The sequence below is a fragment of the Arachis hypogaea genome, chromosome 14 (genome assembly GCF_003086295.3).
Source record: "Arachis hypogaea cultivar Tifrunner chromosome 14, arahy.Tifrunner.gnm2.J5K5, whole genome shotgun sequence".
NCBI classification, from domain to species: Eukaryota; Viridiplantae; Streptophyta; class Magnoliopsida; order Fabales; family Fabaceae; genus Arachis; species Arachis hypogaea.
The window spans coordinates 131,681,867-131,696,859 of NC_092049.1; the positions used below are offsets into that span (position 1 = coordinate 131,681,867).

The following is a 14,993-nucleotide window of genomic DNA, read 5'->3' on the forward strand; positions in this document are numbered from 1 at the left end:
AAATCTATCTAAGCGAAATAATTCTCATTAACTTTTAAATAGAAATTGTTGGAGATCAAATTATATAATATAAAATTTACTAAGGATCCCTTTAAATTATTATTCTTTAGATAAAGCGTTTGATTTTCAATAAGAGAAATAAAAACATACATCATTTGTACACACCAAAGCAAAATAATAAATACAATTATATTATGACTTATATATTATACACTTGGATAAATCGCAAAGAACAATCAACCAATTAGCTTGTATTTTAAATATGTGATTGTTAGATTTTAAATATGTAATATTAAATTCTTGAATAAAGAAATTAGTTTTCCGATTAATTATTGACATAGATTTTTGTTGTTCCTCTAATAAATTCTTTTTTTGATTAATTACTGACAGAGATTTCCGTTGTCACTCTAACAAAATAATCTAATTACATAGCAAACTCAAGAAGACATTTCCAGATTTACATTCTCAATAAGAAAAAAATGATAATAGTAAAACCTTGAATGGCAACCCAAACCTCATAATAATGAACATTCTTTTGTTCTCATTCTTTTGAGCAATCCCACCAACATATGTATGTGCATGCGCCTTAGATGAATGTGTTCCGATGAAACATTCAAATTATGCACAATTTGATGTCCCTTTCAATGAAGCAATGCAGGTAGTCGTGTTGCCCAAAACATTCACAAAAAGTATGTTTAACAAATATTATAATAAAATTTTTTGGTACTTTATTGAGTTGATATGTAGATCTACAATGATCTTTTTTAAAGACATAGTACATATATAAAACAGAAAAAATGTATAACGAAGAGAAGGAGCGCCATATGAGTCATGAGACCTTAAACAATATGGAATAAATATATCTAGCATGAGTAGTAAAGAATCATGGCCAATACTATCATGATAAAAGAGATATTTTTCTTCAGCTACTGAAGAAACGTGGAAAAACAAGCTACTAAACACGTGTTATCTTTTTTTCCGAAGGACGACACATCCTGACTGGAAGAAACAACTGCAGACTGTGGCGAATGAGGGGAAATTATCTTTTTTCATGGGTCACAGTCTGCAACTTCTTCTTCCTGTCAGGACGCGCCGTCCTTCAGAAAACAAGATAACATGTATTCAGCAGCCTGTGTCTTTACGTCTCTTCAGCAGCTAAAGAAAAATATCTCTTTCATCATGATAGTATTGGCCATGATTCTTTACTACTCATGCTAGATATAAAAAAAATAGTTCTTTCATCATTGTAGCACTACCTAAGAATCATATGGATTTTGCACCGCATAGAAGGATATTTATACATCCATTGCATCTCAAACAAATTGCATTATACCTAAATAAATTGTAACTAGATACATGAACACATTAATTATAAAGTCAAAAGGGATTCATATTTTCATTATTATGGAAAAAAATAAAGGCTAGAATTATAGAAAAAAATTATTATTTAAAATTAAGAGTATTTAAGGAAAAAAATAAAGTCTAGAATGTTGTTCGGAAGAATTATGAAAAAAATTATTGTTGAAAATTGAATTATTTAATTTATTATTATCTAATCATATTAATTTAGTTTATAAAAAATTAGCCATTAAATTAAGTACCAAATAAATATATTTGTTGTTTAAAAATAACTTTTTTATCGAATTTCGGTGTAGGTTATAAAAAAATAGATTCAAACTCAGCTAAATTTAATCCAAAAATTTCTTGTCAAACATTTTTTTATGGCACAAAAATTTTTTTAAACAAAATAGTAATGAGTTTAAGACAAAAATTAGAATTCGTTTGTATTTCATTTGAGCGTGCATAATAACTTCACACTTATTTGAGACTCGTTTTGAAAAATGTTAATTCTATTATAAATTTGTGTATAATCAGCCTCAAATTTTTTGCTATATTAGTTTTAACTACCCTCTAAAATAATCCAAAATATTTTACCCAGATTTATTTGGGACGAAAATAATAATCTATGTAAATTTCATCTAAATGCGCGTCAGTAATTCGTACGGATTTTAGGTTAAAAATTTTTAACATTTAATGTAGAAAGATGTTTTTCTTTGGTAAAATAAAAATTATAAGTAACCAACTCTATGTATAACCAACATGAACAACTTTTCAAAAATGTTTAAAAACTTGTATTTTGAAATTCCCAAAAATTTAGGATTAGGTTCAGAAACACGCGCCATCCAATCTCAACCCCTATTGTGACCTCCCCCTCCAATTGCTTTTCCCCGCGACGCTATTACCTCTTTTTTCAATTCCTTCCGAGAGCCTTCAAGGTCCATTATTGCTCGCGCGCTGTTGCATTCTCTTCCTGACTCTTCTCTCTGCGGCACCGCGCCCCTCCCCTTTGACCTTGATCGACGTGACGCTGTGCCTTTCCATGCAACACCTCGTATCGGGATGCGCACACCCTACCCTACAATTTCTCATGACGTGATGTGCACCCCTTGCAATTTCTTGTCCTGCTATAACGCCCTCCCTTATAATTTGTCATCCTGCATATTCACTAATCAAAATTCATAAAAAAAAAACAATAACGCTCTAATAATATCTCCAACCCTATGTTACTTTCTCTTTGTGAAACCATGGCTTCTGATGGTTATCAGTGGCTAAGAGAAAGGGGGTTGAATCTTAGCCCCATTTTTTTCCTTATTAACACTTGCTGGTTTTTCAAATAACTTCTGGAGATTTTTTGCTTTTTGTCTCGTACCTAGCCACGAGACCTTTTCTTTTTATCTTGTAACCAGGCAAGAGATATTTTTCAGTTTTATCTCCTATGCAGCAGAAACAGAAATGCAGTAGAAGAGAGAGAGAGAATCACACCACGAAGTATCCTGGTTCAGCTGCCAAGTGCAATGCAGCCTACATCCAGTCTCCATCACAACAATGATGGAATTTCACTATAATCATCATGATTACATACACCAATTCTCCCTAGGAACTACCCTTCCTATCTGGGACAAGTCCAGAATCTAACCCCAATCCTGAACTTGACTTGGTTACCTACCAAGCTTTCAACTGCTAAGTGCTAACCCAACTTGCAAGGGAATTCCCACAGAATCATGAAACACAACACAGATGTACAAAGGACCTCTAGGACATTTATGGCTTTTTCTTTTAATTTTGTATACTCTTCTTTTTTCACTCTATGGATTTTTCTTACAAACCTCATTGTTTGCCTTTTTCCATGAGACTCAAGATAGACAAAACTAAACAGAAAAATTACAAAATAAAAACATTGAAGGAGAAGAACTTCTGTTAGCTTGGGTAGCTATGAGAACTCTGTTCTTTCACTCTTTTCTCCTTGCTTCAAACCCTATCTGTTCTCCCTTATTTATAGAAGGGGAAGCCTCCAAGTTGAAACTGTTGAACCGAGCCAACTTCTTATTTTTCACACAAAAACCGGTTCGGCCAAAGAGAGGAGAGAGGAAACCGAATGCTATAACCAATATGCAATTACCTCTGTGTCATCCCTTCTCACCAAGATCTATCAATCCGGGCCTTCCATCTTGACTTGCTCCCCAAGAAGGATTCCTAGCCCCTTGATGAGTCCTTGATTGCTTGACAGCTCCTCCTGTTCTTATCTCCTGCCTCATCTTTCACGTAGCTACAATAGCTACCTCCTGTAGTGGTTGAGCAAAAGTAGAAACGAACCATGCTTCCAAGTGATCTTCTTCCTCTGGCCGAGATGGATTTCTTCCATTTTTGGGTATGGAAGGCTTGAGACTTCCTCACCACTTCTTACCATAAGTGGCAAAGATCTCAGCCACACCATACTGTAGATTTTCTTTTTCTTACCGCCATCATCACAATGGCTTCATGCTTGAGCCTAGCTTCTTCTACCTGCTTCTGATAGCTTGTGCTTTCTTCCATTTTTCTTGTGAAGTGACCGAAATTGATGAGAGAAGAGAGAGAAGAGAGAGAATGCTTTCAAGGAAAATAAAGAAGGAAATAAAATCAATTATACTTAATTAAAACCCACTTCCCTCTTTCATAGTAACGTGTGAAGCAATAATAGCAATCACATCAATTTCAAACTTTCTCTCTCATGTTACCAATGTCTGCATTAACTTCATTTAATCAAATTTTGAATTCCATCAAATGAAGGGTGTGGTAACCGTGGAAGCATACAACATTTGCTTTCTCTCTTCTTCAAATTTTCAGACCTAGACTTAATGAACTTGTAGCAAAAATTAATTTGGGCTTTGTTCAACAACATCTGGCCCAATTATGCATAACAATGATTCAGCCAATGTATTAAGCATTTTTGCATAGGACTGAATTTTAACTTTCCATTGGGCTTGTTATTTTTCGGTCCAAAGCACAATCTGTATAACAAAATTATTAATTAACACATGTTAATTAAAATTCAAATTAATAATTTCGTAATTAATTATTTTAATAATGTTTGATCATCATCAAATTAAATTAGAGTTTTCCAAAGAAGATTATGATTTGACAACTACTCCTTCCTAGAAGATTTGATATGACAACCTCCCAAAAAAATATGATTAACAATTGGAGAACTCAAAACGGGCCAGGGTTATGAATGAAGTCAAAGAAGATTAGGTGGGGCCCATGATCATTAATATCCAAATCAGTCTCCCCCTGTATCATGGCCAGTTCATCACGTCCTCAAATTTGTCTCCTGTTTACCTACGAGACAAAACCAACAGATTCATCAAAATTCACAAATTATCAACAGAATTCAAATTCACCATACCCAAGGTATTCCTTAACGAACAGAATCTATCCTCACACAAAGGTTTAGTGAATATATCAACAAGTTGTTCTTCAGATTTCACAAATTGAATATCAATAGTACCTTTTTGCACATGTTCTCTAATAAAATGATATCTAATTTCAATGTGCTTAGTTCTAGAGTGCAACACAGGATTTTTAGAGATGTTTATAGCACTCATATTATCACAAAACAAAGAAATACTATTGATTTTCAATTTATAATCCTCCAACTGAGTTTTTAACCAAATTAATTGTGAACAACAAGCAGAGACAGATATATATTCAGCTTCGGCTCTGGATAGAGCTACTGTGGCTTATTTCTTGCTTGACCACATATTTAGTGAGCTTCTAAGGAAGCAACACATTCCGGAGGTGCTCCTTCTTTCCACCCGATCTCCCGCATAATCTGCATCACAAAACCCTACTGCACAAAAATCATCATATTTTGGATACCATAAGCCATAATCGCACGTTCCCTTAATGTATCTAATGATTCTTTTGATGGCTGAAAGGTGGGATTCTTTTAGGTGAGATTGAAATCTTGAACATACACCCACACTTTGAACAATGTCTGGTCTAGAGGAGGTAAGATACATGAGTGAACCTATCATTCCTCTATACCATGTTTCATCCACTTCTTTGCCATCATCATCCTTTTCAAGCTTAGTCTAGATTTGTTTTCATTATTGCAGTTATGAATTCCCAGAATCAGTTATTATTAAAAACATATAACAGCAAAAAAACAAAAATAATCTAATCCTTTGATACTTTATTGACTTGATATGATGATCAATTTGAAGATCATTATAGTTGAAAGTTGTATATGCAGGTAGGGCAGTGAATGACGATTGGAACAAACATCTAACATGGTGATCAATATTTTTTCATATGAACCCTTGATGATGACCCCCCTAAAACAGTTTGTATTTATATATGCATTTCGTATTAAATATATTGTATTTTGTAAGACCCAGGATTTTCAAATAAATCTTATTATGAGTTAATTTTAATTTATTTATTCATGAGAAATTTTATTTTCAGAAATTATTTTTATTAAAGTTAATTAAATTAGATTTTGATAATTAATTAGAATTTTACCTAATTTTATAATTATTGAATTATTTTCTATATTTAAATTATAAAATTAGTAGTTATGGAATGACAAGAATTTTTATGTGATTTAATTCAAATAATTGATATTTCTATGATTTAATACTTCAAGTTTTAGGAATAAAGAAAATTAATCTTATTATCTTATAAATTCAATTAAAGAATTTGATTTCAAACTAATTAGTATTTTAAATAGAACAAATGATATATTTTAAAATAGTTTTCAAGATTAAATTAGATTTCAAATTAAAAATTTATACCCTAATTTGATTAAAATTAACCAAATCCAAATTAAACCCAAAAACCCCCAATTTTATACACAAACTCTAATTTACTACCCTAACCCACCCTCACTCTTCTCTCAGCATAGCTGCCCTTTCCCCAAAACATTTACCCTAACCTTTTCCCTAAAACATTTACCCTAACCTTTACCAGCTTCAGACAAAAAGAAAGGAAAGAAAGAAAAAAAAAGAAGAAAAGAAAGGGAAGAGAGAAGGAGGGGGGGGAACTGACCGGGGAAGAGGGGAAGAGAGAGTGAGACCCGAGAGAGAGCTGAATGGGAAGAGAGGGAAGGAGACTACGCCGCTGCCGCTGCCCAACCGTGTCACTGCCGTCCCGTGGAGCTGTTGCTGGACTATCGCGCACGAGGAACCTGTGCTGTTGCCGCTATCACCGTCGCGAAGGAAGGAGCTCAGAGGAGAGAAAGACTGTGCGATGCTGAGGGAGGAGGATGCGGGCCGGTGCCGCGAGGAGGAGCGCGACCCGCTGCACAAAACTGCGCCGCTGTGTGCGGCTGCCGTCGCTGAGCTCCCATGGCTGCCGCCGGCAAGATTCGAAGAAAAAGATGCTCGAGGAGAGAGAGAGATTAACGGAAGGAGTTCTGTTCGCGCGGCTGTGCCTCCACTGCCTTTTGATGAGCGGATAATTTATACGCTTTTTGGCATTATTTCTAGTATGTTTTAGTTAGTTTTTATTATGTTTTTATTTAAAAATCACATTTCTAGACTTTACTATGATTTTGTGTATTTTTCTGTGATTTCAGGTATTTTCTGGCTAAAATTGAGGGACCTGAGCAAAAATCTGATTCAGAGGCTGAAAAAGGACTGCAGATGCTGTTGGATTCTGACCTCCCTGCACTCTAAGTGGATTTTCTGGAGCTACAAAAGCCCAATTGGCACGCTCATAATTGCGTTGGAAAGTAGACATCCTGGGCTTTCCAGCAATATATAATAGTTCATACTTTGCTCGAGATTTGATGGCCCAAACAGGCGTTCCAAGTCAGCTCAAGAATTCTGGCGTTTAACGCCAGAACTGGCACAAAAGCTGGAGTTAAACGCCCAAACTGGCACAAAAGCTGGTGTTTAACTCCAAGAAAAGTCTCTACACATGGAAGCTTCAATGCTCAGCCCAAGCACACACCAAGTGGGCCTGGAAGAAGATTTCTGCATTAATTACTTATTTCTGTAAACCCTAGGCTACTAGTTCTCTATAAATAGGACCTTTTACTATTGTATTTTCATCTTGGCTCTTCGGATTCCCTCTTTGGGGCCGAAGCCAATGATCACCATTATCACTTGTATTTTCAACGGTGGAGTTTCTACACACCATAGATTAAGGTGTGGAGCTCTGCTATTCTTCATGAATTAATATAAGTACTATTGTTTTTCTATTCAACTCAAGTCTATTTCTTCTCCAAGATATTCATTCGCACCCAAGAACATGATGAATGTGATGATTATGTGACACTCATCACCATTCTCACCTCTTAACACGTGACGGACAACCACTTCCGTTCTACATGCAAACAAGCTTGAATGTGTATCTCTTGGGTTTCTAATCTAAGATTGGAACCTTCGTGGTATAGGCTAGAATTATTGGCGGCCATTCCTGAGATCCAGAACGTCTAAACCTTGTCTGTGGTATTCTGAGTAGGATCTGGGAAGGGATGACTGTGACGAGCTTCAAACTCACGATTGTTGGGCGTGTGACAGACGCAAAAGGATCAATGGATCCTATTCCAACATGATCGAGAACTGACAGATGATTAGCCGTACGATGACAGCGTGCGTAGAACATTTTCACTGAGAGGACGGGAAGTAGCCATTGACAACGGTGTGCCCAACATAAAGCTTGCCATGGAAAGGAGTATGAATGATTGGAAGAAGGCAATAGGAAAGCAGAGGTTCAGGAGGAACAAAGCATCTTCATATGCTTATCTGAAATTCCTACCAATGAATTACATAAGTATTTCTATCTCTATCTTTATTTTATGTTTTATTTATCTTTAATTATCAATCCTCCATAACCATTTGAATCCGCCTGACTGAGAATTACAAGATGACCATAGCTTGCTTCAAGCCGACAGTCTCTGTAGGATCGACCCTTACTCACGTAAGGTTTATTACTTGGACGACCCAGTGCACTTGCTGGTTAGTTGTGCGGAATTGTGACAAAGTGTGATTCACGTTTGGGAGCTCCAAGTCCTTTGGCGCCATTGTTGATGATCACAATTTCGTGCACCAAGTTTTTGGCGCCGTTGCTGGGAATTGTTCGAGTTTGGACAACTGACGGTTCATCTTGTTGCTTAGATTAGGTACTTTTCTTTTTATTTTTCAGAATTTTTAAGAATGAATTCTAGAGTTTCAAGGTGATGTTCTTATCATCACAAAAGCTGATTGATTCTCATCAATTTAGCTGTTGAATGTAATGTCCTGCTGAAGCTTGACTAGCCATGTCTAATCTTTTTAGACTAAAGCTTTAGACTAACATTGCATGATTCTTGGAATTCTTATTAAAAGTTTTGATTCTCTTTATTTTCTTTTCTATATAAGTTTCGAAAATCACAAAATTTTTTTTATAAAACCATAAAAATAAAAAATATTTTATGTTTCTTATTTGAGTCTAGTATCAATTTTAAATTTGGTGTCAATTGCATGTCTTTATTCTTCTTGCATTTTTCAAATATATGCACTATGTTCTTCATTGATCTTCAAGTTGTAATTGATGATTTACTTGCTCTGATCTTTAAATTCTCTTGTTTTGTGTGTTTTGTTGTTTTTCTTATGCATTCTCAATTTGTTAGAGCCTCTAATACAAAATTTCTAAGTTTGGTGTCTTGCATGCATTGTTCATTTGATCTTAGTTGCATTTTTATTGTTTCTCATCATTTAAAAATTCAAAAAAAAATTTAAATTGTGTCTTTTCAAGTCAATAATACAGATAATTGAAGATTCAGAACATTCAGCAGAGGAATTACACAGAAAAAGCTGGGCGTTCAAAACGCCCAGTGAAAAAGGAAAACTGGCGTTTAAACGCCAGCCAGGGTACCTGGCTGGGCGTTTAACGCCCCAAAAGGTAGGATTTTGGGCGTTAAACGCCAGAATGGATGCCATTCTGGGCGTTTAACGCCAGGAGGACACTAGAGGGAAGATTTTGTTTTTAATTCAAATTTTTTTCACATCTTCATAATTTTTCAAAATCAAATCTTTTTCAAATCATATCTTTTCAATCATATCTTTTCAAAATCAATTTCTTTTCAATTTTTTTATTTATTACTATTTTCGAAAATTCTTTCTACAATTAGTAATTTAATTCAAAATTTTCAAGTTATTACTTGCCTATTAAGAAAGGATCAACAATTTTTATTCTAGAATCATATCTTCTAATTTCTTGTTAGTCAAGTAATCAACTTTAATTTTAAAAATTTCTCTTTTTAATTTGATTTTCAATCATATCTTCTCAATCATATCTTTTCAATCACATCTTTTTCAAAATTAAGTTTCAATCATATCTTTTTGATTTCTAATTTCAAAATCTTTTTCAAAAATCACTTAATTTCTTTCCCAATCTTAATTTTCGAAAAACCTTTACCAAATTTTCAAAATTTATTTTAATTATTTCAAAATATTTTACTTTAATTTCGAAAATTCTTCCCCTCTTCTCACATCCTTCTATTTAAGGACTAACACTCCTCCACTATCAATAATTCGAACTCTATCCCTCTTGATAAGTTCGAATTCTTCTCTTTCTACCTCCTCCTTCTATTTTTCTTTTCCTCTGACACCTCAAGGAATCTCTATACTGTGACATAGAGGATTCCATACTTTCTTCTTCTCTCTTTCATATGAGCAGCAGTAAGGACAAAGACATTCTTGTTGAAGCTGATCCTAAACCTAAAAGGACCTTAAAGAGAAAGCTAAGAGAAGCTAAAGTACAACTCTCTCTAGAGGGCCTAACAGAGCTCTTCAAGGAGGAAGAAGCCATGGCAGCCGAAACCAACAATGCCAACAATGCAAGGAAGGTGCTTGGTGACTTTACTGCACCTACTCCCGACTTCTATGGGAGAAGCATCTCAATCCTTGCCATTGGAGCAAACAACTTTGAGCTTAAGCCTCAATTAGTTTCTCTAATGCAACAGAATTGCAAGTTTCATGGACTTCCATTGGAAGATCCTCATCAGTTCTTAGCTGAATTCTTGTAAATCTGTGACAATGTCAAGACCAATGGGGTTGATCCTGAGGTCTACAGACTTATGCTCTTCCCTTTTGCTATAAGAGACAGAGCTAGGACATGGTTGGACTCACAACCTAAAGAAAGCCTGAACTCTTGGGAAAAGCTAGTCAATGCCTTCTTGGCAAAGTTCTTTCCACCTCAAAAATTGAGCAAGCTTAGAGTGGAAGTCCAAATCTTCAGACAGAAGGAAGGAGAATCCCTCTATGAAGCTTGGGAAAGATACAAGTAATTGATCAGAAGGTGCCCTTCTGACATGCTTTCAGAATGGAGCATCATAGGTATATTCTATGATGGTCTGTCTTAACTATCCAAGATGTCATTGGACAGCTTTGCTGGAGGATCTCTTCATCTGAAGAAGACACCTGCAGAAGCTCAGGAACTCATTGAGATGGTTGCAAATAACCAATTCATGTACACTTCTGAAAGGAACCCTGTGAATAATGGGACAAATCAGAAGAAAGGAGTTCTTGAGATTGATACTCTAAATGCCATATTGGCTCAGAATAAAATATTGACTCAGCAAGTCAATATGATTTCTCAAAGCCTGTCTGGAATGCAAGCTGCACCAGGCAGTACTAAGGAAGCTTCCCCTGAAGAAGAAGTTTATGATCCTGAGAACCCTGCAATGGAAGAGGTGAATTACATGGGAGAATCCTATGGAAACACCTATAACCCTTCATGGAGAAATCATCCAAACCTCTCATGGAAGGATCAACAGAGACCTCAACAAGGTTTCAACAACAATGATGGTGGAAAAAACAGGTTTAGCAATAGCAAGCCTTTTCCATCATCTTCTCAGCAACAGACAGAGAAGTCTAAGCAGAGCCATTCTGACTTAGCAACTATAGTCTCTGATCTAATTAAAACCACTCAAAGTTTCAACACTGAAACAAGGTCCTCCATTAGAAATTTGGAGGCACAAGTGGGTCAGCTGAGTAAGAAAATTACTGAACTCCCTCCTAGCACTCTCCCAAGCAATACAGAAGAGAATCCAAAAAGAGAGTGCAAGGCCATAACCATATCTCACATGGCCGAACTTGAACCGGAGGAAGAGGCAGTGATTTCCACTGAGGAAGACCTCAATGGACGTCCACTGGCCTCCAAGGAGTTCCCTAATGAGGAACCATGGGAATCTGAGGCTCACACTGAAACCATAGAGATTCCATTGAATTTACTTTTACCATTCATGAGCTCTGATGAGTATTCTTCCTCTGAAGAGGATGAAGATGTTACTGAAGAGCAAGTTGCTAAGTATCTTGGAGCAATCATGAAGCTAAATGCCAAGTTATTTGGTAATGAGACTTGGGAGGAAGAACCCCGCTTGCTCATCAAAGAACTGGATGACTTGACTAGGCAGAGATTACCTCTGAAGAGACAAGATCCTAGAAAGTTCTCAATACCTTATACCATAGGCACCATGACCTTTGAGAAGGCTCTGTATGACCTAGGATCAAGCATAAACCTCATGCCTCTCTCTGTAAAGGAGAAGCTAGGGATCATTGAGGTACAAGCTGCAAGAATCTCACTGGAGATGGCAGACAATTCAAAGAAACAGGCTTATGGACTTGTAGAGGATGTCTTGGTAAAGGTTGGAGACCACTACATCCCTGCTGATTTCATAATCCTAGAGATTGGGAAGTGTGTGGATGAATCCATCATCCTTGGCAGACCCTTCCGAGCCACAGCAAAAGCTGTGATTGATGTTGACAGAGGAGAATTGATCATTCAAGTGAATGAAGACTCCCTTGTGTTTAAAGCTCAAGGATATCCCTTTGTAACCATGGAGAGGAAGCATGAAGAGCTTCTCTCAATACAGAGTCAAACAGAGCCCCCACAGTCAAACTCTAAGTTTGGTGTTGGGAGGCCACAACCAAACTTTAAGTTTGGTGTTGAACCCCCACATTCAAACTCTAAGTTTGGTGTTGGGAGGTTCCAACATTGCTCTGAACATCTGTGAGGCTCCATGAGAGCCCACTGTCAAGCTATTGACATTAAAGAAGCACTTGTTGGGAGGCAACCCAATCTTTAATTATCTATGTTAAATTTCTATTTTCTTTTGTTATTTTATGTTTTCTGTAGGTTGATGATCATGTGAAGTCACAAAAATAATTGAAAAAGCAAAAACAGAAGGAAAACAATGTTAAAAATAGAACACCCTGGAGGAGAAACTTACTGGCGTTTAAACGCCAGTAAAGGTAGCAGAATGGGCGTTAAACGCCCAATCTGGCACCATTTTGGGCGTTTAACGCCAGAAATGGGCACCAGACTGGCGTTTAACGCAGGAATGGGCAAAAAGCTAGCGTTAAATGCCAGAAATGGGCAGCAGCCTGGCGTTTAACGCCAGGATTGGCAGAAAGGGGCATTTTTACACGCCACTTGGTGCAGGGATGAGATATCCTTGACACCTTAGGATCTGTGGACCCCACAGGATCCCCACCTACCCCACCTCTCTCTCTTTCTTCTTCACCCATTCACCAATCACCTTAATACCTCTTCCCCAAAAACCCCTCACCTATCAAATCCCACCATTCTCTTCACCACTCACATCCATCCTTCATAAAACCCCACCTACCTCACCATTCAAATTCAAACCACTTTCCCTCCCAAACCCACCCATAATGGCCGAATCATACCCCCCCTCTCCACTCCTATATAAACTCATCTTCACTCCTTCATTTTCACCCAACCTAAACACTACCTATCCCCCTTGGCCGAAACACAAAGCCCCCTATATCTCCTCTATTTCTTCTTCTTCTACTCTCTTCTTTCTTCTTTTGCTCGAGGACGAGCAACCTTCTAAGTTTAGTGTGGTAAAAGCTAAAGCTTTTTGTTTTTCTATAACAATTTATGGCACCAAAGGCCGGAGAAACCTCTAGAAAGAGGAAAGGGAAGGCAAAAGCTTTCGCCTCCGAGTCATGGGAGATGGAGAGATTCCTCTCAAGGGTGCATCAAGACCACTTCTATGAAGTTGTGGCCAAGAAGAAGGTGACCCCCGAGGTCCCTTTTAAGCTCAAAAAGGGCGAATATCCGGAGATCCGACATGAGATCCGAAGAAGAGGTTGGAAAATTCTCACCAACCTCATTCAACAAGTCGGGATCTTAATGGTTCAAGAGTTCTATGCCAATGCATGAATCACCAAGAACCATGATCAAAGTGTGAACCCGGACCCTAAGAATTGGCTTACAATGGTCTGAGGAAAATACTTAGATTTCAGTCCGGAAAATGTAAGGTTGGCATTCAACTTGCCCATGATGCAAGGAGATGCACACCCCTACACTAGAAGGGTCAACTTTGATCAAAGGTTAGACTAAGTCCTCATGGACATCTGTGAAGAGGGCGCCCAATGGAAGAGAGATTCAAGAGGGAAGCCGGTTCAACTAAGAAGGCATGACCTCAAGCCCGTGGCTAGGGGATGGTTGGAGTTCATCCAACGCTCGATCATTCCCACTAGCAACCAGTCTGAAGTTACTATAGACCGAGCTATCATGATCCATAACATCATGATTGGAGAGGAAGTAGAAGTTCATGAGGTTAGATCACAAGAACTCTACAAGGTGGCAGACAAGTCCTCCACTTTGGCAAGGTTAGCCTTCCCTCATCTCATTTGTCACTTTTGCAATTCGGCTGGAATTGACATAGAGGAAGACATCCTCATTGATGAGGACAAGCCCATCACTAAGAAAAGGATAGAGCAAACAAGAGATCCCACTCATGGACAAGAGCATGAGGAAATTCCTCATCATGAAATCTCTGAGATGCCTCAAGGGATACATTTTCCTCCACAAAACTACTGGGAGCAAATCAACACCTCCCTAGGAGAATTAAGTTCCAATATGGGACAACTAAGGGTGGAGCACCAAGAGCATTCCATCCTCCTCCATGAAATTAGAGAAGACCAAAGAACCATGAGAGAGGAGCAACAAAGGCAAGGAAGAGACATTGAGGAGCTCAAGCACTCCATTAGATCTTCAAGAGGAAGAACAAGCCGCCATCACTAAGGTGGACCCGTTCTTTAATCTCCTTGTTCTTTATTTTCTGTTTTTCAAAAATAATGCTTTATGTTTATCTATGTTTGTGTCTTTATTACATGATCATTAGTGTCTTAGTGTCTATGCCTTGAAGCTATAAAAATGAATCCATCACCTTTCTTAAATGAAAAATGTTTTTAATTGAAGAAGGAAAAGAAGTGCATGAATTTCGAATTTTAAAGCAGTTTAATTATTTTGATGTGGTGGCAATACTTTTGTCTTTCTGAATGAATGCTTGAACAGTGCATATTTTTTAATTTGTTGATTCATGAATGTTAAAAATTGTTGGCTCTTGAAAGAATGATAGAAAAGGAGAAATGTTATTTGATAATCTGAAAAATCATAAAATTGATTCTTGAAGTAAGAAAAAGTAGTGAAAAGCTTGCAGAAAAAAAGATATATGCAAAAAAAAAAGAGAGAAAGAAAAAGAAAAAGCAAGCAGAAAAAGCCAATAGCCCTTTAAACCAAAAGGCAAGGGTAAAATAAAAAGGATCCAAGGCTTTGAGCATCAGTGGATAGGAGGTCCCACAGGAATAAAATCCTGGCCTAAGCGGCTAAACCAAGCTATCCCTAACCATGTGCTTGTGGCGTGAAGGTGT

At 37.1% G+C, this 14,993-nt stretch overlaps 1 non-coding gene across 1 annotated transcript; it reads right to left on the reverse strand.

The window, feature by feature from the left end:
- Window positions 1-10,516: 10,516 nt before the first annotated feature.
- LOC112745539 (small nucleolar RNA R71) lies at window positions 10,517-10,624 on the reverse strand. The gene has a single exon (XR_003173461.1). It is a non-coding gene; the product is annotated as a small nucleolar RNA R71 (small nucleolar RNA).
- Between the last annotated feature and the right edge of the window lie 4,369 nt (window positions 10,625-14,993).